This window comes from Dasypus novemcinctus, chromosome 9 (genome assembly GCF_030445035.2).
Source record: "Dasypus novemcinctus isolate mDasNov1 chromosome 9, mDasNov1.1.hap2, whole genome shotgun sequence".
In the NCBI taxonomy this organism is placed as follows: Eukaryota; Metazoa; Chordata; class Mammalia; order Cingulata; family Dasypodidae; genus Dasypus; species Dasypus novemcinctus.
This window is the reverse complement of record NC_080681.1, coordinates 24,656,972-24,684,481: the sequence shown is the minus strand read 5'-3', so window position 1 is coordinate 24,684,481 and position 27,510 is coordinate 24,656,972. Positions and strand designations below refer to the sequence as shown.

The 27,510-nt window shown below is 39.8% G+C and overlaps 1 long non-coding RNA gene across 1 annotated transcript; it reads left to right on the top strand.

Moving 5' to 3' along the window:
* The first annotated feature begins 2,013 nt into the window (after positions 1-2,013).
* Positions 2,014-7,781, top strand: LOC131279701 (uncharacterized). Its single transcript, XR_009187116.2, has 2 exons — positions 2,014-2,137; positions 2,728-7,781. It is a non-coding gene; the product is annotated as an uncharacterized lncRNA (long non-coding RNA).
* The last annotated feature ends 19,729 nt before the right edge of the window (positions 7,782-27,510 follow it).

The window sequence follows — 27,510 nt, the reverse complement described above, 5'->3', positions numbered from 1 at the left end:
TTGCTCAACAGCATCTTCTGCCTTTTGCACAAGATGCAACTTTTTTTGTTTCGTTTTGTTTTCTGGGAGATTTCTTTCATTTACTTATTATTTATTTATCTCTCCCCTCCTTCCTTACCCCCTCCCTCCCCCCCGGGAGTTGTCTATTCTCTGTGTCCATTTGCTGTATATTCTTTGTCCGCTTCTGTTGTCAGCGGCACCGGGAATCTGTCTTTTTGTGTTGGGTCATCTTGCAGCGTCAGTTCTCCATGTATGTGGCACCGTTCCTGGGCAGGCTGAACTTTCTTTCATGCTGGGCGGCTCTCCTTATGAGACGCACTCCTTGCGCGTGGGGCTCCCCTACACGGGGGACACCCCTGCATGGCAGGGCACTCCTTGCGCGCATCAGCACTGTGCATGGGCCAGCTCCACACGGGTCAAGGAGGCCCGGGGTGTGAACCGCGGACCTCCCATGTGGTAGACGGACGCCCTATCCACTGGGCCAAGTCCGCTTCCCAAGATGCAACTGTTTTTTACGAAATCTATTTTCACTCTCTTCCTCAAAAAGGAGACCTAAAGATCTAACAATCACCATTGCCATCTCTGGATGATATTAATTCCTTGTCTATTTCACACAATCTTACCTGAATAGTCTATAGTACATATAGACTAAATGGTAACGTTAACAGCCAATAGCAGTTCTTATATAAAATAAAGGGGGACAGAAAGAGGGAGGGAGAAGTAAGTAAATATATATCAATATATACATAACACCTCCCCGTCAGCTGACCTGGGTAAGTCCAACGAACCACCACACCAGGGAACCAAGAGTGTCTATAACTGCAAGCAGGAGAATCACGTCCATCAGCCATGTGGGATCTAAGCCCCTTCTTTTTTTTTTTTTTTTATTTTTAAAAAGCCTTTATTATTTTTTTTTTTGTTGACCTTGTAACAATACCACACCAAAAACATACATGTGAGGTCCCATTCAACCCCACCCCCCCACCCCCCCTCCCCCCCCCAACAACACTCGTCCCCACCATCATGACACATCCACTGGACCCGGCAAGCACATCCCTGGGCACCCCCGCACCCCACAGACAACGGTCCACACCATGGCCCACACTCCTCCCCACTCCATCCAGTGTAAGCCCCTTCTTGATTTAGAGGTGGAGTGGACATCGCTATCCTAGGGACCACTGGATGGAGGAATATAATATGGATTGGAGTGGACTTGCTGGTATTCTACTATAGAACTGTTGTGACTCTACAATGGAAGAAATTGTATCATTGATAATGGAAATGGTGGCCACAGGAGCTGCTGAGGGCAGGAAGAGAGAGGAAGAGGTGTGACATGGGGCATTTTCAGGAGTTAGAGTTGTCCTGAATGATATTGCAGGGACAGATGCAGGACATTGTATATCCTGCCATAACCCACTGCATGGACTGGGGGAAGAGTGTGAACTACAATGTAAACTATGGTCCATGAAGTGTGGCAGTGCTCCAGGGTGTATTCACCAAATACAGTGAATGTGCTTCACTGATGTAAGGAAATGTAGATGTGGGAAGAGCAGGGATTGGGTGGGGAGTAGGATTTATGGGAACCTCGTTATGTTTTTTAATGTAACGTTTTGTGTCATCTATCTTTTTTAAAAAAAGAAAAGAAAAAAATATATATACATAACAAGCAAGGAAGAAAATTTGCATAACTGCTACAGACCTGTGTACTCATACCTGCTATCCTGTGTATGTTCCCTTTGTCCTCAAATGGCACCTCAGCCAGAAGGAGTTCTTTCTTGGAGGCGATTCAAACCTTCACTCTCAGAGGGCCTGAATCTAAGATGTCTGTCTTTAATGGGTTGCTGTAGTTTTACCTTAACTTGTACTACTAGATCTGATAGTACTAAAATGTACCTCAGAAAACATGATCTTCCCTCCCTCCATTGTTGAAGCAGCTACTCAATTTACCCTTGATAATGGGGAGCAATAGCCCAACAAAAACAATAATCCCTCCTTTCTTTGTTTTTTCAATAGCATGAGAAACACAACATGGACAGTGGAAGTCCCATCTTCCAAATCAGTGGAGCCATTGTTATGACTTCTTGTGGAAACATTCCTCTACTGGGAACTAAAACCTCTAAACCAACAGCAATCCCAGGTGCAGGGATGGGAAACAAAATTTTGTGGGTAATTAACCATATAGTGAGAAGCCACTCTCATTTCTACCTCTTGATTCCCAGATCCATGTACTCTGGCTCTGGGAAAAAGAATACCCTATATTGGTTCCTGATTCCAGGAATCCTATAGAATGGTGCCCTAACCTTTCAGAGTGCTATCGCTCAGTTGGCACTATAACAATCTTTAGTCAGCTGTTTCATCAGACCCGCTCTTTCTGAGGTATTTTATACATGGTAAGATCTGTAAACTCTATGAACATGTGCTCATTGCTATCCTTCTTTAGCTGAGAAACGAGTTCCTTGTTCAGAAGGAATAATGTGTAGAATACTTATATATCCATGGATAGCCATGATATTTGTTACTTTGTTGTTGTGTAACAAATTATACCGAAACTTGCCAACTTAAATCAACAAACATTTATTTCACAATTTATGTTGGTCAGAAATCCAGAGCAGTTTTGTTGGGTAGTTCTGGCTCATGGTATTGCAAGAGGGTTGAGCTGTAGTCATCTCAAGACTTTACTGGAGTTGAAGGATCCATTTACAAGCTCATTCATGTGTTTATTGGCAGGCTTCTCACAGGCTAAAAGGCTGAAGGTCTCAGTTCCTTCCTGTGCCACATGGAGGATTCCATAGGACTTCTCACAATATGGCAGCTGCTTTTTCCAGTGTGAGTGATTGAAAGAGAGAGAGCAAGGATGAGAGCCCACAAAATGGAAGTATGGATCTTTTTGTAATCTAACCTCAGAAGTGATATACTTTGACTTTTGCTGTATTTATTAATTAGAAGCAAGACACTAATCCAGCTCATATCCAAGGGGAAGGAATTACACGAGGGCATGAACAACAGGAGGTAGGGGTCATTGAGGGCCATCTCAGAAGCTCCCTGCAACAGTCAGACTGGCAGACGCACAGACCACTAGGATTTTGAAACAGATAACTCTTCTTTTCAGAAACAGCTCTTGGTTTGCTACTGGACCCTCACTGAGTCATAGAACATTTAGTGACCATATGATCTGAGTTGCCCATAACAAACTCGATGTTTTCTTTTTTTCTTTCTCTCCCCGCCCCGCAACCCTCCCCCTTGTCTGTTCTCTTTGTCCATTTGCTGCGTGTTCTTCTTTGTCTGCTTCTGTTGTTGTCAGCGGCACAGGAATCTGTGTCTCTTTTTGTTGTGTCATCTTGTGTCCACTCTCTGTCTGTGCGGTGCCATTCCCGGGCAGGCTGCACTTTCTTTCTCTCTGGGTGGCTCTCCTTACGGGGGCACACTACTTGCGCGTGGGGCTCCCCTATGCAGGGACACCCCTGTGTGGCAGGGCACTCCTTGCGCGTATCAGCACTGCACGTGAGCCAGCTCCACACGGGTCAAGGAGGCCTGGAGTTTGAACCAGGGACCTCCCATGTGGTAGACGGACACCCTAACCACTGGGCCAAGTCCGCTTCCCATACTGGATGTTTTCTGAGCCACCAGCACATAAGTCTGGTTGAAGGCATCAGAATCCAACATCAAGTAGAAATGGTATAAATGAGATTAAGCACAAGCAGGTTCTGAGGACATAAGCAAGTTGCATGAGAGGTGGCTCAGTCTTTGTTGTACCTACTTCTGCATTACACTCTTCCTTTTAACTCATGTCTATAGCCTCTTGGGAAGTTCCCTGTCATCACTTGGCTGAGGAAGAAAAAGCTGAGGCCTGATTTACAGATATTTCTGCACAATATGTTGGTATGTATTAACTGAAAGCCGATAGCTGCAGCATTACAACCCCTCTTAGGGTTGGCCCAGCAAGACACTGGTGAAGGAGAATCCTTCCAGTGAGCTGAACTTCAAGCATTAATTTTATTGTCCACTGTCTGGATTGAGAGATGGTCAGAAGTACAAACACACTGATTCATAGATCATGACTGACTGGTTGAATGCTTGGGGACTCAGATAAAAAAAAGATTGGCAAATTGGGGACAAGGAAGAGGTATGTGTATTAACCTTAAAGAATGAGCACAGAGTAACCACAGTGGTGGGGATAAAGGTTGTGCACGGGCTCCACCACAAGGACTTTCCTTACTGAGTCTAGTCTGGCTGTTGCCATTGTGGAGTACCTAACTTGCCAACAGTAGAGATTGGTGGTGATGCATAGCATGTTTCCCTGGGAAAGACCATCAGACTACCTCATGACAGGTGGACATGGTAGGTAGATGACCAATGGAGGAGCAGCCAGTTGTCCTCACTGGAAAGAACATATGCAGGATATTGCTTCTGCCAATATGGCTGTGTACTTACGGATGTTTGATACAGCTTCTGACCAAGGAACTCATTTTGGAATCATCCTTATGTTAGGAAAAGCCAGCTTTCTTTCTTTTCTTTTTTTTTTTTTTTAATTTTTAAAGCATTTTTATTTAGATATATTCATTTATCATACAATCTATCTAAAGTGTATAAACAATGGCTTTTAGTATAGTCACACTGATGTTCATTCATCATAACAAAAAGATTTACAATTATTTCTTTACTCCGAAAAGAAAAACTCCCCACCCCTTACGATGTCTTCCCTAGCCCTACATAACCATTAATCAAAGTTCATCTTTATAAATTGATTTATATTCACATTTTATATAATGGAATCATACTATATGTTACCCAATATTTTGGTTCATAGTAATGCAATCATACAGTATTTGTCCTTTTGTGTCTGGCTTGTTTCACTCAACATAAGGTCCTCCAGGTTCATCCATGTTGCCATATGCTTTGGGGAAAAAAAAAAAGTAGGTTAAAAGTAGTTGTCTGAAGGCTGTCATGCCCTCCCAGGTGGGCCAGAACAGTCTATTCAACAAATGGTTCTGGGAGAACTGGATATTCATATCCAAAATAAAGAAAAAGGACCCCTACCTCACACCTTACACAAAAAATTAACTCAGAATGGATCAAGGACCTAGATATTAAAACGATAAACCGTAAAACTCCTAAAAGAAAATGAATGGAATCTTCAAGATCCTGTGGTCAGTAGTTTCTTAAAACCTTACACCCAAAGCACAAGCAACAAAAGAAAAAATAGATTTATGGGATCTCCTCAAAATTAAACCCTTTTGCATCTCAAAGGACTTTGTCAAAAGGGTGAAAAGGCAGCTGACTCAATGGGAGGAAATATTTGGAAATCACATATCTGATAAGGGTTTAATATCCATGAGATATAAAAAGATGATATAACTCAATAATAAAAAGATAAACTACCTGATTTAAAAATGGGCAAAAGGGGAGTGGATGTGGCTCAAGCAGTTGAGTGCCTGTTTCCCACATGGAAGTTCCCGGGTTCAGTCCCCAGTGCCTCCTAATGACAAAAACAAACAACAAGCAAATGGGAAAAACAACTCAGGGGAGCCAGTGTAGCTCAGTGGTTGAGCGCTGGCTTCTCACATATGAGTTCCTGGGTTCAATCCCCAGCCTGGGTACCTCAAAAAAGGAAAAAAGAGTGGATGTGGCTCAAGCAGTTGAGTGCCTACCTCCCACATGGGAGGTCCCAGATTCAGTTCCTGGTGCCTCCTAAAGAAGACAAACAATGAGGAGACAACAAGAAAAAAAAAAGGGAGGGGTGCAAAAGACTTGGAAAGAGAATTGTCCAAATTGTGGTGTATATACACGATGGAATATTATGCAGCTGTAAGAAGAACTGAAGTCAGAAGCATATGATAACATGGATGAACCTGGAGAACGTTATGTTGAGTGAAGCAAGCCAGATCCAAAAGGTCAAATGCTGTATGATTGTGCTATTATAAACTAAATATATTGTGTAAACTCACAGAGTTAATAATTAGAATACAGGTCACCAGAAAATAGAATGAAAGTAGAGAATGGAAAGCTGAAGGTTAATCTATGCAGAATTGGTAAAAAGGTTATTTATAAATCTTTGGAAACAGATAGAAATGGTGAAAGCACATTATAATGTTTGTAACTAGCAGTGCTATTATATGGGTATGACAGTGCTTGAAAGGGAAATTCTAAGGTCATGTACATTACTAGAAAGAAAGCTAAAAACTGTAACGTGGGACTGTATAAGATAGTAAAACCTCATGTAAAACATCAATATAGGTGATATTGCATATATAAGACTAAGTTTACAAAATATAAATACAAATAAACTAGAGAGACAGAAACAGAATAGCAGGGGAAGCATAGAAAGATTGAGAGGTGATGAGTTTTGTTTGTTGTTTATTATTAGTATTGGAATAATGAAAATGTTCTAAAATGATCAAAATGATGAATGCACAACTATGTGATTATATGGAATACCACTAATTGTACACTTTGGGTGAATTGTGTGCTTTATTAATGTGTATCAATAAAATTGACTTGTTAAAAAAAGAAAAAAGTGGAAACAATGCAAGCTTTATATCTACATTAAATTTCTTAAACTTGGGAAAAGAAAATAGTTCTCTGCTTAATGGGGATTAGCATAAAATTTTTTTCTTCTTTCAGCTTTTTCCTGTTTTCCAAATTATCATGCACCTGGAAAATATATTAAAATAAATTATGAAGCTAATTTAAAAACGGCACTCCTGACTGTATAGTTTCTTGACTAAGATGATTGCTTGCAGGGTCTTGTGATTTTAGTCAGAGTTTAAATTCTATTATATTCCAATCACTCAGGCATAAATTATTGCAATCTCAGCCAATGTCCATTTTCTCTGTTATCTCAGTGACTCTCAAACTTCTTCGTACATAAGCATCTTCAGGGAGACTTATAAAAATGCAAAATCCTAGCCCACTCTTCTCCCAAGGAAAATCTGGGTAATTCTGGGTGGGACCCCGGAATATATATTTATAATTTTATTGATATATAGTTCACAAACCTTATAATTCACACATTTTTAAAGTGTACAATTCAGTGCTTTTTAGTATTTTTTACTCATCTGTTGTTTTTGCTTGTTGTCTGCACTTGGTCTGTTTTGTTGTTGTTTGTTTTCTTTAGGAGGCAACGGGAACTGAACGGGCACCTCCCATGTGGGGGGCGGGCACTCAACTGCTTGATCCACATTCGTTCCCTGTATATATTTTTAAAGATCCCAAATGAGTGACTCTAGTTTATGTGGTTCACATAAACATCCTTTAAAGAACACTGCTCTAGATTTACAGGAACCTTCAAGGCTGAGAAAAAGCTAGGAAGAGTTCAAGTAAGACTCAGCAATAAGAAGGTGCAAATGTTATTCTGCCAATAGAATCAGATTCCAAAAACACAAGTAGACAGACAGCACAAAGTCCTTTTTGCCTTTGGTTAGCATTGATGAAATATACAGCAGTCACTGCACTCACATGACCAATCTAGGTAAGCAGAACAGTTCTCTGTCGACATGAGAAAGACCTCCCGACATAACGGCTCTGGTATTAGATTGCTCTCTCACCACCATATCACAGCTGCCTCTAAAGGCAGTGGAGACAGATCTGAGTTTGAATACCAGCTTCACCACTTACTAGTTGTCTACTTCAAGTGCATTAACTAAAGCTCTCTAGAGGGAGCTTTAGAGTTTCCATGGGAAAAATACATATTTTTTAACTCTTACAGAATTATGCTGAGTTGAAATATTCAATTGTTCTATACCTCACTTTTTTCATAAAATAAAGAGAAATAAAATCTCTGATGTCCTTTCCAGCTCTAAATTTATTTGAATTTTATACTAGATTCCTATTTCTATTATGAACTAAGTGAAAGCCTTTAAATAACTTGCACAAAACAAAATCACAATGCTGAGATAAAAGCCATTAATAATTCTGCTTCCTTGGACAATTTTTAAAAAGTCAGTTGAATAAAGACAGATAAAATGGTGATTAATTCAGGTGAAATGAAATGAGTCTACACTGTGCAGCTGCAGGGTCTCCTGAACTAAGAACAGTCTTTGGACCTGCCCCTTGCATACTGCCCTATCAGACAAATCCTTTGAGTGTCCTCAGTGGACTTTCTGTCTTGGAAGGAGAATGGCCAGTGATGAGGAACTGAAATTGTGTCACACTAACCCTGAAGATAATTACCTCAAAGTGGGGTGTAAGAAAAATGAATGACACTAAATTCCTAAGAAGGCTTTGAGCAGAAATAGGGCATGACATCTCATTTTACCCCTGATTTGTCTCAGGTTTCCCATTCTCAGTCACCACCAGAGAATACAAAGGGGGAAGATGTCCTATCAAAAACCGAGAGCCACAATTCCTGCCTTTTCCCACTTTATCTCACTTTTCTGGCACCCATGTTGTCCACTCGAACACACATTGTTTAGGTTTATGTAGACAACTGACTTTTATTACATAGTGGGGATTCTGAGGCATAAGCCTTAGAGATTTCTTCTCAAGCTTTCTTGATATCATTCAGTCGGCTTTGCTCAGTGTTAAAGCCCCAAGTTATGCATTCTTGCCAAAGGGCCTGTAATTAAAACTGAACAGATACTTTTCTTGGCATTCAATTTAGCTATTGGTCCTCTATAAGGACCTTGCCCATAGGAATATAGCTATTTTGAATGCCCTTTTGCTCCTTTCTGTACTGTGGGCCTTTCTGCCCGATGGGAGACTGTTTTTCTCACCTAGGTAAGTGGCAGGAAGCAGTGAATCAAGGAGAAACAAGATTAAATTCAGCAGGTCCAAGAAAGCCAATGTAAAGGCCCAAAATGAAGCATGAAAACTGAAGGAGCACTCTCAAGTCACACTGAGAAAAAAATCAGTGAAAGCCAGAAGTCATGGAGAAGTTACAGGTCAAACAGGAGAGCATTTAGGAAATCTGGAGCAAACACAAGACCTTGAAAGTAAAAGAAGTCTCCTGCAAAAAGGAAACACTGTACAGTACTCTCTTTTTGTTGTCTCACTGAGTTCTTGCTGTAGGAGGACCCCAGTGACTTAGTTTCCCAGACAGGCTGATCCAGTGCAGAACCTAAAAATCAACTTGCCTCCTCTGAGAGGATTTGAGTCTGTCCTGTTTGTGCTCCAGATGCACACTGTGACTGTTGGGAAAAGGTGCACTGATCTTGGCACTTCTTTGCCTGATGTGTCTTCTCTTTTCCTGTCCTAGACATACTGCTTTTTCTGTCACTCCTGTTATATCCATAAAGATTCTGGATAATCTAATTTTCCCTTGTTTCCTTATTTTTGTTTTTTCCATCAGACAGTACTATTCTTTGGATTCTCCCTCTTGGGCTTCTCTTTCTCCTATTTTTCTCCTTTCATTGCCCTGCTGTCACACTATCTTTTCTACCCTGTGCTTTTTTTCTGGCAGATATTTTTTGTTATTCTTTTAGAGTTTCCCACTCCTTCCTCTTGCAGGTATGTTTTTTATTTTTATTTATTTTTATTTTTTTAAATTTTTTTTAAAAAAAGATTTATTTATTTATTTAATTTCCCCCCCTCCCCTGGTTGTCTGTTCTTGGTGTCTATTTGCTGCATCTTGTTTCTTTGTCCGCTTCTGTTGTCGTCAGCGGCACGGGAAGTGTGGGCGGCGCCATTCCTGGGCAGGCTGCACTTTCTTTTCACGCTGGGTGGCTTTCCTCACGGGCGCACTCCTTGCGTGTGGGGCTCCCGCACGCGGGGGACACCCTTGCGTGGCACGGCACTCCTTGCGCGCATCAGCAGTGCACATGGCCAGCTCCACACGGGTCAAGGAGGCCCGGGGTTTGAACCGCGGACCTCCCATATGGTAGACGGATGCCCTAACCACTGGGCCAAAGTCCGTTTCCATGCAGGTATGTTTTTTAGTGCATCACAATTAACTCTCTGTTTCTTCCCCATTACCAATCCTTTGGGCAAAGTAGAAATTCTCTCTTAGGAAACTCTTGGCTCAAACACAGCTTTAGCTTCTCAGCTTGGCTTACCAACTGAGAAGAGTTTTATTGTCTTGCATTAAAGCAGTGTATATTAAATTGCCTATTCTCTACAAGAATTTAAAAAATTTTGTTTTTCCAGTTCAATTATTATTAAAAATTAATATAAGCCTATATGAGATTATCTGGATACCCATTTAACAGCTAAGTACTGTCAAAATATTTTCATATTCATAGTTGTACACATAATTGCCACCAGAGGTGGACTTAATATGTAAATGATGCACTTGAATTAAATACAGGCTGAAATGACATCATGGTGCATTGCACAGATGAAAGTTTTCTCAGGGGCTCAAATATAGAAAACTAATGGGAGAAATGAGTTATCACATAGCATAAAACAGTCAAACTAAAACAAACCTGTACTTGAGAAATCAGTACCTACTTAGTTTCAAACAAATCACATCATTTGTCACCTTAAATTAATATAAACTAAAATTTTATTCATTTATGGGTTTGACTATAATTAAATTATAAATCTGTTTTAACTTTCTAGTCATGTAGTAGTTACATGCATAGGTCAATCAAAGATGCAGGAAAATCTGACCCATAATTATGAGAAAAATAAATCCATAGAAACTTACTCAGAACTTACAAAGATGTAACAATTAGGAGATGCTAAAAGAAGTTATTATTTTCAGTTGAGCCCTGAATCCCAGCAAAGTTGTACCACCTACTCTCTAGTTCATTGGACTGGCCCAGTAAATTTGCCATACTCTGTTACTAAGGCTAATAAGTTGCATGTAGATTTTCTGTGTTTTTTGTTTAGGCAGTCATACCATTTGTGAATAGTGGCAGTTTTGTTTTCTTCTTTCCAATCCTTATGCCATTATGTTTTTAGACGTTTTCTATTGAAAACAAGGATTTTGGACATAGCCTAAATTTATTGTATGAATTGAAGTAAAAATTTTAAACATTAAACTTGGGATCATATTTAATATAGTCATGTATAGAATTTTCCCCTTTATATAATGAACATTTCCTTACGTAAGTATAAATTCTTTAAAAATGTTGTTTTTAATGGTGACTATTTTTAAACCTAACACTTTAGAACAGAAGCAGAGGTTCACTTGGCAAGACCAATGTGACTTCTAGGTTACAGAAGAATCTAATTCCCTTTGGGTAAACAGGGCTATAAAAACTTAAACAGAGTAGCAGAGATGAAGGCTGTATTGTCTTCAGACACTGAGTCTCTGCAGGCCCCACCCCATGATGCTGTGAGAAACCTGAGCTACTCCTGGAAAGGACACTGTGCCCTTGTCTGTGTTCTGGGTTTATTCTTCCTTGGAAGTCCCAGGCCTGGGGCTAAGATACAGCTAGCTCCTCAGGGAAGGAAGGATGGAACAGGGAATATTATGAAAGAGGACGAGTAGGTCAGAGTAAGGGATTGTAAAGAGAACAATCCCAGAAGAGCCAGTGAAGTCTGCCCCGTATAATTTTGTTTATTTGCTTGTTTTACTTGATAACACTCAACAGGAGTCAGACTTGGGATTTTTGCTAGTTCTGACTTTGTTTCGGAATCTTCCCTAAAAATATGAACTCCTTAAAGGGACCGAAAAGTCATCTTCGCTCCGTGAAAATGGGAGGCAGCATTGAGAGATAACTTCAACTAATGATTCCTGTATTCCATACCCAACTCTGCCTTCTTTCTAAATGAATAATCAAAGATCAACTTCATATTTTTATTTCCTAGTTCACATGACATTTGATTTGAATAAAATTACCCCACCCACCCAAGTTCAACTTCTGTTATTTCTTTTATTTTTAAATTTTTCACTTACTGAGTATCTGTAAGTACCTATGGTATGGCTAGATGCTGTTCTAGTTGTGAGGCTAAGACCAAGTCTTTCTTTGCTTGGGGCACTTACAGCCCAGATGGTGGAGGTGTGGAAGGTGGCCAGGGAGACATCTTACAAGTTAGTGCCCTAAAGTATTGTTGTTTCTATGAGATTACAAAGTATCTTTATGTTCCAAATATAATCAACCAGTTAATCCCTTCCTCCTTATTTCTTCAGTCAACACCCTAAACTGAGTCCTGTTCACTCTGTGCCTGGAAAACAACATGGCTTCTCTGATGGTGCATCTGGCTCTAAATTTTCTCTCTTCAACCTATCCAAGCACCATTGCCAAATTAATCTCTTACATAGACATCACGGACCTCAATGCCTACCGAATCAAGTTTATACTCCTCCACTTCTTCACCTGGCTCTTGAGTCTCAAAATTTAGCCTCTAGCTAGCACAGAACTTTCTTGTCATTGTGGTTTCTTTGAAGCCCTAAAAAATACCATTCTCTTCCTGCCTCCAAGAGTCTATCCTTGTTAATCCCCTGACTTGGACTTTCTCCTTTCCCTCTGCCTTTTCAGTTGCTTCCCATTCCTCAAGGCATAGTTCAAATCAACCTTCCTTGACAAAACCTTCCCAACTTCTCCAGTCCCACTTCAATCTTCTCTGAATTTCCAATGTATCATAGACTTAAGTCCTTATTTATGTACTGTCCTTTTAGAATTATACATTTTATCAGGGTAGTCCTAATTACTTTCATTCTTTCTCTTGACTTGAATAAAATTTGTTGAGTAGTTTTATGTGACAGACATTAAGCTTGGTATTTGTTTTGTATGTTTTAAGTACCTTGAAAACAGGAACATGTTCCATAATACTGAACTTTCAAATGCTTAATAAATTCTCAAGTCTCGGGGACAGGGCAAGGGTTAGGGAGTTAGTGAGAGGGTAGAGAAAAATAAAAGTGAAACCGTTCAGGGTCAAGGGTAGAGATTTTTGAGGAAAGGGTGGGTAAATAATGCCAAATGTTATTGACGTTTTATCAAGAAAAATGGCAATTGTGAAGAAACTTTTGAATTTCGCAATTAGGTAATTATTGTTAACTCCCAAGCATGAAATATCTTTAGAATGATTGTGCCAAAAGTTATTAAAAATGTATTTAAGAACAGAAAGGAATCAGGAAAGAGATCCACAGATGTAAACTCCACTGGGGATTTTGGTTGTGAAAATAAGAAGGAAAATGTTGTTATTTTGGCTATTCCTAATGTATGTATTAATGCTTTAGGTAACCAATGTCAGAAGACACTTATTTTATTCTACTCATCCTATACGGGGAGGAGTTTATTCACTTTTGCAGATAAAGAAAACTTGTCTATTCAATAATAAGCACTGATTAAATATAAAACTCGGAGGCTTTTTTTATAAAAATGTTTCTCTTCTTCTTTCTGCCACATGTAATACATCCAATTTTGGGCCAAATTTCCTGGGGTTAAAATTGCTTTCTGAAAATGTAGTTATAAAGCTAATGTTAATGCTAATAATAATATTAAACACTTACATAGTGTTTACTGTATGCAGGCCCTGTTCTTAATGTTTTACATATATTAACTCTTTTAGTCTTTACAACAACCTATTGTAATGAGTAAAAGAAATGCAGAGGTCACACAGATAGTAAGTGGCAGAGCCATGATTCATACCCAGATGATGCAGTTCTAAAGCCAAGGCTCTTGAATATGTCATTAAGTTGCTAAAGGTCAGGGTGACTTTACTTTCCTCTGATCCTTTGAAGGCCTGGGCTGTGCATTATCCACAGTGTTCTTGGTCAGTGAAGCCCTAGGTCTCAGAAGTGATGTCAGGCTCTCAAAGCTCTTCAGGCTTAGGCATCTCTATAAAGTTTTTTGCTTATTTTGCATGACTAGCTCTGTTTTTTTGGATGCAGTTGGAAGAAGTTGATCAGAAACCCATGGAAACACTGAAAAGAAGTGACATGTGGGTCTGACCTAGAAAAAGCTATAGAATAGAATGTTTTACTTAGATGTTCTCTTCCCATTTTGGGGATCATCCTTGCTACTTATGATGGTTAGGCTAATGTGTCAACTTGGCCAGGTAATTGTGTCCAGTTGGTTTGGTCAAACAAGCACTGTGCTAATTGTAATTCAAGGACATTTATGGACTTTACTCATCAGTGAGTTGATTGCATAGATGGCTGGTTACATTTACTATCAACCAGGGAGATCACTGTCAGCAATGAGTGACGTTTTATTCAGAATTCAGAGAGAATTTCCGGCTCAACTTTGGCCAGCCACCATCTCCTGGGAACTCACCAAGGACCTTCATCCAAGCCCCTGGTTTGCAGCCTGCCTGCAGAATGTGGACTTGTGCATCCCTATGGTCACATTAGAGAGTTTTATAACTGATAGAACATCCACCTACCACATGGGAGGTCCAGGGTTCAAAGCCAGGACCTCCTGACCCATGTGGTGAGCTAGCCACATGCAGTGCTGATGCGCACAAGGAATGACATGTCACACAAGGGTCTCCCCCGCATAGGGGAGCCCCACACACAAGGAGTGCACCCTGTATGGAGAGCTGCCCTGTGAGAAAAAAAAAAAGTGCTGCCTGCCCAGGAGTGGCATGGTACACATGGAGAGCTGATGCAGCAAGATGACGCAACAAAAGAGACACAGATTCCCAGTGCTGCTGACAAGAATACAAGTGGACACAGAAGAACACACAGCGAATGGACACAGAGAGCAGACAACTGATGGGGATGGAGGAAGGGGAGAGAAATAAATTTTTTTAAAAATCTTTAAAAATAAATAAGAAATATATATATTTTTAAAAATCATACTATTTACAGATATCTCCTGTTGGTTCTGTTTTCTTTAGAGAACCATGATTGACACAGCTTGGCACCAGGAGTGGGGTTCTTAAGAAACAGAATCTTTTTCTTTTTGTCTTTATTTATTTTTTTAATATTACTTTAAAAAAATATTAGGTCCCCATATACACCTCACCCCCCTCACCCCACTCCTCCCCCCATAGCAACAATCTCCTCCATCATCATTAGACATTCATTGCATTTGGTGAATACATCTCTGAGCATCGCTGCACCTCATGGTCAATGGTCCACATCATAGCCCACACCGCATAAAGGATTTTAGAATGGTGGGTAATTGGGTTTGTATGCAGGCTGAAGAGGAAAAACCAAGGCAAAAGAAGAGATTTATTACAACATCAATCTCAAGGTCTCATACCAGCAGTTGGAGAGAATGGAATCAAGGGTCTTAATTGAAGGATTAGCTCTGAAGTAGAAGAGTATATTTCTTTCTCTCAGATTTGTGGAAATAAATAAATACTAGTTAAAGGTACAGGAAAGCATGGAAGTGACTGGATAAAAATTAGTTATGACATTGAATTATGGTACTGAGTCTCCAGAAAGACTTTGTTTAAATGCAAATAACGCATTGGAGGGGTGTCATATTAGCCAATTAGTATCTACAATCATTGATGATTTTAGTATTGATTAATTTATAGTTTAATTAGCTGCCACCTAGCAAAAGTAAATGAAATGGAAAGGATAGGGGCTGTACCTTGACAAAATTATGAAGTAGGAGAAGTTGATTTTCTTCCTTTTTTCACTTCACCTGTAAACACCCTAATGGTGTGTTGAATTCTACTTAATCCTACCTTCCTTTTTAAATCATAAGTTGATTCTGATACTCTTTTCTAAAAATTTTATTTTTTTTTTTAAGATTTATTTACGCCCCCTCATTGTTTTTTGTTTTGTGTGTGTGTTTTTTCGCGCTAGCTGTCTGCTGTCTGTGTCCATTCGCTGCATGTTCTTCTGTGTCTGCTTGTCTTCTCCTTAGGTGGCACTGGGAACCCACCTTGGGACCTTCCAGAATGGAAGAGAGGTGCTCAATCTCCTGCGCCACCTCAGCTCCCTAGTCTGCTGCGTCTCTTATTGTCTCTTCTCTGTGTCTTTTAGTTGCATCATCTTGCTGCTCCAGCTCTCCGTGTGGGCGAGCTTGCTTTCACCAGGATGCCCTGGGAATCAAACCCTGGACCTCTCATATGGTAAATGGTAGTGCAATCACTTGAGCCACATTCACTTCCCCCAAAGGTTTTATTTTAAAGTAGATGTTAACCAAAATGATAACAAGTTAAGCTGCAACATTCAACTTTGTGTTTTTAAGGGTCATAAACCTTTTAACATCCCCTAAAAAGGACTTAGCAGGTGGAGGAAAATCCATTGCACCCAGTTAGTAGGGAGTACATAAGGTATATATGAAAATTCGTTATGTACTCATCCAAAGAACAAATCCTGAAAGTTTTCAAAGAATCAATGCCAAATACCACATTCACTGGTATCAATGCAATTAAATTAGAGATGAATAACAAATATATACCTAAAAATACTCCAAAAATTTGGAAATTAAACTATGAGTTAGAGAATAAATCATAATAGAAACTAGGAAATACTTATAACTGAGTGATAAAAATTGCGCAAGTCAACACTTGCAGGAGGTAACTAGAACACTAAAAGAGACAAGAAATGATGCCTTGGTTCGGCAGTGGCGGTGGAGGAATACTGGTATAGGACACTATTGACAGGTGATATTGGGCTGACAGGGAGCTATACAGGGCATATGTCCAGGGTACATGGTAATGTTTGGATATACTCATAGTGGCAACAATTAAAAACTAAAGCTGGGGGGGTACTGGGTTCCTGGCCGGGGGGGCTCTGTCGTGGCCCCTAGGGGAGCAGCGGCAGTCCCCCAGGTGCAACGGTAAGGACGAGGAAGAAATGAGGGTCCAACAGTGAGAGCATGATACTAATGACTATGCTTGTGAGCCTATATGCCTGAAATAAGAACAAGGCCTAGAGCAGCACTGTGCCTGGGAATTTCCTCCTGACAGCCTTCATGTTACTCAAATGTGGCCAGTCTCGAAGTCAAACTCAGCATGTAGATGCAATGCCTTCCCCCCAGTGTGGGACATGACACCCGGGGATGAGCCTCCCTGGCACTGAGGGATCACTACCAAGTACCAACTGATGATACAACTGGAAAATGACCTTGAATTGAAGGTTCAATGCAGATCAGCAGAATATCACTGTCTACATATAATAACATGACTTTAAATTGCTGTTTGACCTAATGTAAGGGGGAAATGGAAAGGAGAAATGAGTTTATATGGCTACGAGTCTCTAAAAAAGAGTCTGGAGGCTTTCAGAAGGATTGCCCTTAAGCACAACTGAGCAGAGTCTAAGAGACAGATAAAGTAGATACAACCCCAAGTATTCGTTCCTTTGAGGGCTAAAGAGACCCATGCATTCTATGTTCATGGCAGATGGGGTTTACTGCCATGGCAGATGGCCCTTCTTTGGAGCCGGTGTTTCTGCGTAATGGAGCTGGACTCAGATGGGATCTCTTTGCACAAGACTTTCATGCTACTTTACTAGAATTGTAGTTGGTGTTGGGGTTTAAGATATATTTAGGGGATTTGAATCTCTGGACTGACAATATGATAGCCAGGCCCTGAGCCCCAACAGACTTCAGCTCCTACAATCTGATTTTTGGACTCACCTCACTCAGCTAAGATGGAGTTGAAGAAGGACAACCACCACACCATGGAGTCTAGAGGGCCTACAACTGAAAGCAAGAGGATTGCATCCAGTATCCATGTGGAATCTGAGCCTCCTCTTGACATAGAGGTGCAACGGACACAACCAATCCAAGGTCCACAGAGAAAAGGTGGCATTGGAGTGGGAAAAGTGGACATGGTGGCTGATGGGTATGGGGAATGGCAGGAAGAGATGAGAGGTGGAGGCGCCTTTGGGACTTAGAGGTGCCCTGGATGGTGCTTCAGGGGCAATCACCGGACATTGTAAATCCTCCCAGGGCCCACTGGATGGAACGTGGGAGAGTATGGGCCATGATGTAGACCATTGACCATGGGGTGCAGAGATGCCCAGAGATGTACTTACCAGGTGCAATGGATGAGTCATGATGATGGGAGTGAAGGTTGCTGGGGGGGGAGTGGTGGGGTGGGGGTGGTAGGGTTGAATGGGACCTCATATTTTTTTAATGTAATATTTTTACAAAATCAATTAAAAAAAAAAGAAATGATGCTTTATCACATTATCATCATGGAAATGCAAATGAAAACTACCATGTGATATCATATCACACCAGAGGTTGACAAAATTTTAATATCTGAACAATTGGCAAGGATGTGCTGCTGGTGGAAGTACACATTAGTATAACCACTTTAGGAAATAAGTTTATACCACTCAATAAGTTTGATGATATACATGACTTGTGACCCAGAATCCTCTTCCTACATATATAATTTATGACTACTGTATGTGTGCATCAGGGTATATGTACAAGAATGTTTATAGGACTATTATTGGAAATAGCCTAGAAATTGCAAATATCTCACATGCATATTGATAGGAAGATGGTCAAAGTAAGTGTGGTGTAGTCATACAATGAAATATGCAGCAGCAAAATGCTTAATCAATAATCAATATTCTACTGCTACAAGAATAAATATCAAAACAACTTTGAACTAAGAAAGCAAGTCACAGAGACATACATCTAGTGTAGTTCCCTTTCCCCCAAATGGACAAAACTAAAAATTTATTTTCTTGAGGTACAGTAATATCAAGACAATGAGAAAGCCCAATATTCAGAAAAGCCATTACCCTGGGGCTGCAGGTGAGAAGGAGAAGGAGTCAAGGAAGGACATAGCAGGGCTTCAAAGTGCTGGCAATGGTCTGTGACTTAAGCTAGATGGTGTACACAAGGACTTTGATCTTGTTATCATATAAAATGTACATGTGAGTGATATATACCATTTTATCTGGATATGTTTCATCAAAAAATGGAAACAACAATGCAGATTACTCTGCAGCCATATGGAAGAGGGGAGATTAATAGAGTCGGGGAGATCAATAGAGACACTGATGCAGTAGTGAGAGATTGGAAAAGGAGGACAAAGGTGACAAGTCTTTCTGAAATAGAATTTAAGATTTTTTAATTAACTGGATGTGGCGGGTTAAAGGAAAAGAAAAAAACTGAGGATTATTCCATTTTCTAGTTTGTGAGACTAAAACATTATAAATTAACAGAAAATGTTTAGAACATGAACTAGAAACTGGCATCAGTGTTGCCTTCAGTGGAGAACTGAATTGTCCTGGGCAGATGAGGGAGGGAAATACGCTTTTCACTGTCTCTTTTGAATTCTGAACCCTGCTCATGTATTGTCTATACAAAAAAAAAATTAAAAAGCAGAGATTTGTGTTTATTTCAGATATGGCTGTCTGATTTAATGGGGGTTAAGTTTTGTAGTAGCATGTGATTGTGCAAATGACTATACCTTTATTTTGTGATCCAGTGCTAAATAAGGTTAAATAGTACATTTTTGCATTGTCCTAGGTTACGGTGAGAATGAAAATTGATTACCATTTGGTCAAGGGCTCACTCTTGCTGGGGTAATGCATGGCTGCTAAGGCTGCCCCTTGAGTGGGCTCTGGGTAGGGCGGTCACCATGATTGGCATGTTTGGTGTAACAGTACAAAGAATCTGTAAAATATTCCCTGGTTGAACTTTATGGTTGCAGCAGTCCCACAGTGAAATTATATAGTGAGGTTGATCATTGCTTTATTCAGTTTTTGTTCATACCTTGCTTCATTTCACAAAGGATTTGAGGTAACTTATAATAAAACACACATCATAAAATGGTAAGTTCCAAACTAGAAATTCAAAATCAGGCCCAGAGAAATAAAAACTAGAGTAGAAAGTCAAGTGTAGGCATAAAAGTAGAACACAAATGAATTAGAATGAACTACAGTTGCGTTTCATTTTTGGTCCAGTATCCCTGGCTGGAAAGCAGAAAGGGAAGACATGGTAGGTCACTAGTTATTGTCAAAAACAGAAAGCTCACTATGACCACAGAAATATAGTTTTTCCTAACACACAAGTCTATAAGACATTTCTCACATGAGAGCATAAGCTTTTCTTATTAGCAATGTTTCTACACACCTTTGCATAATAAAGACCACAAAGTCAAAAAGAAAAGAAATTTTAGCTAAATTAAAACCGAATGGTTAATGTTAATATCAGATGACAACTGAACCAAAGCAAAATATGGATAGTAGTATATAGTAATATATTATAATCTTACATTAAAGGTAAAAAAGGAACTATACTACGTGAAAGTAACTAGACAAAAGGTACTGCTTATTGTTTGACTCCATCTATACAAAATATAAATACAAATAAACTAGAAAGATGGAAACAATAATAACTATGTACAACAGCAGAAGCATAGAGAGATTCAGAAGTGATTATTAAGGGGTAGAGGCTTTTTTGTCTGTTTTTAAAAAATTATTATTATTGGAATAATGAAAATGCTCTGATAATGATTGAAGTGATGAATGCATAACTATGTGACTATACCAAATACTATCGATTGTATACTTTGGATGAATTGTATGCTTTATTAATTCATATCAATAAAATTAATTTTAAAAAAATAGAATGGTTAACATGTGCACTGGGAAATGAAACAGTAGGTGTAGCTGACATGGCTGGAGAGAGCTGTGTATTTGTTTACCAATTTATATCTCAGTAGCAAATAACTAGGGATTTAAGAATCCTCATGCGTATACTTTGGAAATATCATGCAATCACCTGATACTGTTACATCATTTTTTGGTTCATATGAAAATAGTTGGAGTGATGCACACTTCACAATTCTGTTTGCTGAACTTGGTGATTCGTGTTATTTTTATAACATATTTAAGTTGCTCTGTACAACATTAAATACCATCATTTAATGGAGTACTGGGCAAATAATAGTCACTCTTAAGGAAAAGTTTGTTCAGCATGTTTATCATTGATCTGGATGAAGACATAGAAAGAATACCGACTAAAACTGTAATAGGTAGACATGAGCCTGGCAGGATTAATTCAGACGATGGATTCAGAATCCGAGTTGCGTTCCATCTTAGGTCCTTTAAGTGGAGAAACATATTTCTCCATTTGTCTGAAACATGTTAAATCTAGCCAAAGACATATCTTTCCGTCTGCAGGATGTTTCTAGACCTCTTCTGGTTCTGAGCCTCTGCCCACTGTCCCCACCCCCCACTCCTGACTCTACTTATTCTGCACCTCTCATTCCAGGATTGGCTGCAGGTCTTCTTGCTTAGTGACCTATTTGGACTCACTTCTGCTAGGCCCTTGGAGCCGTTTCCTGGATATTATCTGGTGTTCCGCCTTTGGCTCCATGCCCTGATGCTCTGCCTTCCCCTGCTTCTCCGGCCCTGACCCAGTTTGGCCCAGCCTGCCATATTTCCTCATGGTATGTGAGTGTGGGAGAGTGTGACAGGTTTTATCTCCTTCCTTCACTGTCTGGAATCAAAGAGTGTGAAAGCTAAGTGCTATTCAGAGTTGCATAACCAAACTAAACAGGTCAAAGGTTTATTCATTCATTCATTCACTCATTCATTGTCCATTGTGTGCCAGGCACTAAGGATGCAGAGGTAGACAAGGCAGATACTGTCGCTGCCCTCACTGAGTTGAGTTAATAGCAAATGAGAAAGTACTTTCAGGGCAATTTTTTTGGTATGTGCTTTGTTTATCATTTAGTTACATGGTGACCTTGGCTGGACATTAAGGCAAGAGGCTTTGATAAATACAGTGTATCCTAAACAGCAGGTGTTAATCAGTCCAGCACAGTGGTTCCCAAACTGGGGTGATTTTTCTTCTCCAGAGGTTTTGTCCCTCAGCAATGTCTGGAGACATTTTTGGATGTCACAGCTGGGAAGGTGCTACCGTTGGTCAGAAGCCAGGGCTGTCGCTGAACATCCTTCACGACCTAGGACAGCTATCCACAAGAAAGAATTAGCGAGTCCAAAATGTGAATAGAGCTGAGACTAGAATCCCTAGGTAGTGTAAATATCTATCCCAATGTTCCTGAGAAAGCAAACTATCAGCAAAGCTCTCTTAAGCCTGGTGTTTAGAGCTAACAAGAGCTAAGATTTTTTGAGTGCTTACTAGGTACCAGTCTGACTCCTCATTCTTCACCACCACAAGCAGTTGGCATCTCTAACTCAAATGCCAGGCCCTCTCTGCAGATGTGTGTTAGCTCGTCAGAAATTGCTTCACTAATAGACTGAGCTAGCCCAGCCCTCTTGATAGTAGGCTTCTGTTGGAATCCTGAGTGGGGAGAGAAGTTGGCATAACTCTGTATAATTCAACTCAAATTTGGGAAAAGAGAATGTTATATTTTAAAACATCAACATATAGTTTATGATTAGTAGTTCTCCCACATGGATGTGTGGCTGGCACAGAATCAACCAAATTAAACAGAATTAAGCAAAACTGTTAGTCACCTAATTCAGTTGTGATTATGTTGACACAATAAGCCACAATATTATAAATAGCAGAATCGAGCTAATAGGCTCGGATGCTGTCAGCTTTCATTATTTTATACTTGGCTTCTGCGCTACTAAGAGATTCTGGGCAGAATTTGATAAAATGTTTAGAACCCATACTGCACTTTTCCACAAAGTTTGGTGTTTTCTGAATACAAAACACTGTCTGCTGTTATCCATTCCTTTACTTGCATTACAATGTTTGAACATGTCCAGACTGTAATTTGATCTAGTTCCTTAACCCTATAATCTAACGGATAGAAGGTAATCGAACACCATGTCTGTCCATGTGATAGGGCAGAATTCTTCTGTCTTCTCACCTGAGTACAACAGGCTTGTGCCACCCAGAAGAATGAAAAGGTAACTCAGAATATGTGGGGTCCGTATAGCCCAGGTGGATATCCTTATGAAGAAGAGGAAATATGGGCCTCACAAATTGCAGGTTAGTGCGAAGTTAGTTAGTTCTGGTCCCAATAAGTTTCTGAAATGACTTGCTCAGAAAAATATATATGTGTGTACCTTTAGATTTGGCTATTTCATTTTTGGGTCCTTGAGGTATGTGCGGGTATGGGCATCTTGAACATGCTAAGGCATTTTTAGAAAGAGTAACTTACCTGGAATTCATATCTCTTAGGCTGACAGTGAGGGAAAACATCTTTGTATTCAGGGCAACAGCTTTTATGGGGTTAATTGTCAAGGATGTTGAGTTTCTTCTTTTTATCGTGATTTCTGTGTTATAAACTGTTACCATCCAAAAGGAAGCTTAGCAGGCAAAGGTATTTTTGTGGGTAAGCACCCCTCCCCTGTTGTTATCAAGACTGGTGTATTACCTTTCTCCCATATAATTCAATAAGTCTTGTAGACAATGTTTCATTAATCCCTTCGCTGAATTCCCGGGATGATAGGTGGCTGCCTGGTGGTTTTTTGTTTTTGTTTTTGTTTATTTTTAAAGGTTTCAGAAAGGTTATATATCTTAAATATTCACTGCAGGTCAATAGTTTAGCTTAGAAGTGTAGCTTTACATTTTGGAATCTTCAGAAATGTTTGTAGTCAGTCTATAGTTATTCAACCTGCTTCTAGAAATGTCCCTTGATACTGTAAACTCTGCTTGGCACTAGAAATATTTACGTTCCAAAGTGACTAATAATATGGTAATAATAGCATTTACTGACTGCAATGTGACAAACACGGTGCGACTGCCTGAAAGATGTTCTCTTAATTTATCCACATAACCCTTTCACTTGTTCCTCTTTTACAGAGGAGAAAACTGACATTTCGATTAAGCAGTGCAGTTGGTTTAAGTCACACAGCTGGTAGGAAAGCAGCTGAACTGGGGCTTGAATGCAGGTTGGCTGACACCAAGGTTCATGTGATTAATCACGCTCCTGCTTTAGGAACTGTGTTCTTGGCCTCAGGGTTTAGTGAAGGATTGTAGAGTCTAAAAACCATGGAATAAGAAGTCAACAGAGAATATGGATGGAACAGAGTTAGGATTAGGAGCAGAATTTTATTTCAGGAAACTCATTGAGGATCAATTTGCTTCTAAGTTTTCCCAGCCAAGTTCTGCTTCTGTATTTCACAACAGTTCTAAAAGTGGTAAATTGCCCTAGGAAAACTGATGTCACTTTCTAATAGATAATACAATATTTTATGAGTTTTATTTTATTTATTTATTTATTTTAAGATTTATTTTTATTTATTTAATTCCCCTCCCCTCCCCCGGTTGTCTGTTTTCTGTGTCTTTTTGCTGCGTCTTGTTTCTTTGTCCGCTTCTGTTGTCGTCAGCGGCACGGGAAGTGTGGGTGGTGCCATTCCTCAGCAGGCTGCTCCCTCCTTTGCGCTGGGCGGCTCTCCTTATGGGTGCACTCCTTGCGCGTGGGGCTCCCCTACGCGGGGGACACCCTTGTGTGGCAGGGCACTCCTTGCGCGCATCAGCACTGCGCATGGGCCAGCTCCACACGGGTCAAGGAGGCCCAGGGCTTGAACCGCGGACCTCCCATGTGGTAGATGGACGCCCTAACCACTGGGCCAAAGTCCGTTTCCCTATGAATTTTATTTTTAAGGGCATGCATCTAAAGCATTTTCCTAGTGTTACAAATCTCAGACTTATTTGAAATGGAATTTCCTATCTTGCCCTCTGTATAGTAGAGTAGTCATTTAACTAGAGATGTAATATACCACAGTACAATTTCTATCCAAAATTCTATATGTCTTCAGAAGGACATTTCACAATACTTAAGCTTTGCAGTCTTTGTGCAGATCATAAATCTATGGGGGAAATAGAAAATATGGATTCTCTCTGAATATTTTCCAATAATTTCCTGACTCTCACCTGCTTTTTTTTTTTTAAAAAAAATCAATTTTATTGATCTGTATTAATAAAGGATACCATTCATTCAAAGTGTATAATTAGTGGTATTTGATATAATCACAGTTGTGCATTTGTCATCTCACCTGTTTCTTTTCTTTTTTAAAGTTAGATATTTTTAAAAAATATTTATTTATTTATTAAATTCTCCCCTCCCCCCACCCTCCTGTTTTTGCTGTCTGTATCCATTCTCTGTGTGATCTTCTGTGTCTATTTTTCTTTTTGGTCTTCTTTTCTCATTTTTTCTCCTCTAGGATTCACCGGGATTCGATTCTGAGGTCCTCTGATGTGGAGAGAAGTTCCCTGTTAGCCATACCACCTTAGTTCCTGGTCTCTGCTGCACTTTACTTTGACTCTCCCCTTCGTCTCTCTTTTGCTGCATCATTATCTTGCTGCGTGACTCACTTGTGTGGGCACTGGCTCACGGCAGGGGAACTCTTGCATGCCCTGCGGGCACTGGCTCACCAAAAGGTCCCAGGGATCAAACCTGGGTTCTCTCATATGGTAGCCAGAAGCCCTGTCACTTGAGCCACATCAACTTCCCTCACCCGCTTCTGATTCAGCTGTTATACCTGCAGTTTTCACCTGATTCAGCTGCAAAAAATAGTTGTAGAGATGGCAGCTAGATAACTAATACTTCGCTGTAATATATAATATTAGCTAATGTTTTTTGAACTTTCACCTATCTGGCTTTGTGCTAAGGCTAGGTACTTCATTTCACAATATATCATTTCATCCTTACAACATTATACATAGGTACTAGTGTCATCCCCATGTCACAGATGATAAAACAGATTTAGAGGGTTGGAAATTAGTTCAATTTGCACAATTAGTGACAGACTCTAGTTTGAGCTATAGGTCTGACTTCCTGTCAGTCTTTTCCATTTTGCCTCAGTAGTGGATGGGCTTCAGGTTAATGAGGGTGAAATGTATGAAAGCATTTTTCTTTTATTCTCTGCTAAAAATCTGAGTTCTCTTTTACTTAACCCCACCATATGTGTATAGCTTAAAAAATACTATTAGCCTTATTTACTATATTTTCACTAAGGGATTGGGAGATATCAGTTTATGCCTTAGATGCAAACTCTCCATGATTTTTCTAGTTTTATATTCAAGAACTTCCTTTTATTTACCCTTTGCTCCAGCCACAATGGATTATTCATTGTACTTCAGATATGCTCACTTTTTTATGTAACAAATTTGTTGAGGATCAAATACATGCAAGGCACTATAAATTTGGGAAAATTTAAAGAATAGGTGTTTCGCCATCTACTGGTGATGACAGTCATGGGACCTTTATTGTAGATCTTAGTATGATAAGCGCCCCAAAGGGAAGTGCAGACACGATGTTGTAGGAACACTGAAGAGGGAATGACTAAATGAGACATATAGTTTTTGAGCTGGGTTTGACTGAGATGATTTTGGAAGGCAGAGATGGTGAAAGGGGCATTCAAGGTATTCCCAATGCTGTGGTGTCATGGAAGACATTGAGCTGTAAATGGCATGATAAGGCAGGAAAGAGATAGCTGTATGGTGTGGGCAGGGAGAGGTGGAAGATCAAGCATTGCCAAAGATGGAATGGAAGGTGGTCAGAGATGGATGGCTCAGGGCCTTACATTTCCTGATAAGGAAGGATTTTGTTCTAAAGGCAATACCTTTAAAATCCAAAGATTTTACCAAAGGCTACCAGTTTCTCTAAGATCTGCCTCATCCACCATTCCTGCTCTGATCTCATTACCCACTGCTCTCCCCACTCATTCACTCTGCTTCCACTATCCTGATTATCTTTGTATACTCCAAGCATGCTCCCATCTCAGGATTTGGCACTTGATGTTTCTGCCAACTGGAAAATTCTTTCCCCAAATATCTCCATAGGCCACTCTTTTATATCTTTCAGGTCTTGCTCAAATAATACTTTATCAGAGATTCCCCCAACTACTCAATGTAAAACAGCACTTTTTCATTCTTTATTCCTTGTACCTTATTTTATTCTTTTCATGGCCCTTATCACCACCTGATATATTACTCTTTTTTTAATAATAATGTATTATTTATTTATTTTTAAAATATACATAGATCACACAAAATGTTGCATTAAATATATAGGAGGTTGATATATTATTTTGCTTATGGATCCTCTATCCCTTTTCCTTCCTTCCCCCTTAAGAAAATGTAAGCTCCTTAAGGGCAGGAATTTTTGCCTGTTTTGTTTACTGCTATATTCCCAGCATCAGGCACAAAGAAGGTGCTAAATACATATTTGTTCTATTAATAGATAAATTAAAATTTGAATCTCCTGCCTTTGAAAACGTGTTTATCCTGCAGTAGCCATTAGAATGCTTTCCTATTATCTTATTAAATTTGTCTTATCTTTTAAGGCAATATAGCTAAGAATCACCTGATTATTAGAAAACACAGATTTCTAATACCCCTCCTCAGAGCTCATTGTGCAGATAATTCTCAAGTCACATGTTTAAAAACAGTAAGGTCTGTGTCAGTTGGGACTCTTATGTTGCTATTTACAGACAATGCAACTCAGACTCAAAGGGTAAGGGGACTTTCGTGACTCACAAAAATAGAAAATTTCACTTGTAGTTCTTCCATCATGTAATGCTTGATCCTGTGGGTAAAGCAATGGGTCACCAGGTCCTGTTTTAATCCCTTTGCTCTGACTTCATGGGCTGGCTTTGTCCTCGGCGTCCACGTGGTAGCAAAATGGCAGCTACATTTCTACATGTTATATTTTCTTACCACACCATTTATCCTCGAGGGAAAAACTGTTTTTTGAAATGCTCTGGCCCAGAACATGGGATTCATTCTCTCTCTATTGGCCTAAATTGTGTCTCCTCTTTGTCCTTGACTTAGTTACCATGACCAAGGGGGATAGACTGTGCTGATGGGCTAAGCCAGTCAG